Source organism: Agelaius phoeniceus, chromosome 12 (assembly GCF_051311805.1).
Source record: "Agelaius phoeniceus isolate bAgePho1 chromosome 12, bAgePho1.hap1, whole genome shotgun sequence".
NCBI classification, from domain to species: domain Eukaryota; kingdom Metazoa; phylum Chordata; class Aves; order Passeriformes; family Icteridae; genus Agelaius; species Agelaius phoeniceus.
The window spans coordinates 10,484,454-10,485,572 of NC_135276.1; the positions used below are offsets into that span (position 1 = coordinate 10,484,454).

Genomic DNA, 1,119 nt, shown 5'->3' on the forward strand with positions numbered 1-1,119 from the left:
CTTAGTTTTTACATTACTTATTACAAGCTCTGGTACATAGATTTCCCCCTCTTACATGGTTTTAAACTCCAAGGAGAATTCATTTATCATTACAGAGTTTTACATTAAAGACCATCTTCCTGGGGTAATGTTGGGAGCAATCATTGTGTCCTCTTGTTTTTATGTGAAGTATTCCAAAAGGAGAGTTAGTTAGTCTAAATTAGGCAAGGGAGTTTTTGCCTTGACATTTGGGAGGTCAAATTTTGCCTGTGACTGTCAACCTCTCAGAAGAGGAGATGGCATTTGGAGTAATCCAAAACTCCTGCAGAGTTACATTACTGTGGCAGCCAGATGAGTAAATCTAGGCTGAAGATCTATTGGTTCAATTACTGCTTGGGGTCAGGACATGCCATAAATTATTAGATATGCAAATGGAAAACTCTGACTGTTGATGAAAGAAAGATGGATGGATTTCTTAAATACTCATAATTAGTGCAAAGACTAACTATATAAACTGATGTATAGTTATTTGCTTGTAAAAGACTTCTGTTCTTAAATGTTACCTGAGTGCAGGTAAAAATAATTACTTTTTTTTTGTTTCATGTGCATGTCATATTTTAAAAATAAACCTAGGAAATAATTTGGAGGCGTTTTGAACTTATTCTGCAATGCCCCTTGATTTTTGGCAGCAGTTTCAGAACAGCTCAGAAGATGGTAATTCTCATTCTGTTCTCACTTGCTGTGGGGTAAATCTGCAACACTTCCCTGTGTTCTGTGCATACACACTGACAATGGGAGGGGAACCATTCCTTTGCCTGTGGAGGTAGAGTGTGGAAAGAATGCCTCAGACCAGCTCAGGTTTGTGTATCTGCTGGAGAGTGAATGAGCTGGCCCAGGATAATATGACCTTATCACAACTCTTTATGGACTCTGTGGTGTTTCAAGAGATTTTTGTGGATAGGAAATTAAAATGCAATTAAGATATTACTCTACCACACCTGTTTTTGCTGTTGCTTAAATACATTATTTATAGTTTCATTTCTCAGTGTGATTAAAGTTGGAAGAACTTACCCCTACTTTAGTCATGTAGGAAATCTGCTACATCTATAAAAACTTGTTGAATTTCTCTTGCAGATTCTC

The 1,119-nt window shown here is 37.0% G+C and overlaps 1 long non-coding RNA gene across 1 annotated transcript in view; it reads right to left on the reverse strand.

Annotated features, from left to right (window-relative positions):
- Positions 1–1,119, reverse strand: part of LOC143695118 (uncharacterized) — a 79,655-nt gene that overhangs the window by 2,929 nt on the left and 75,607 nt on the right. The window lies entirely within an intron of this gene.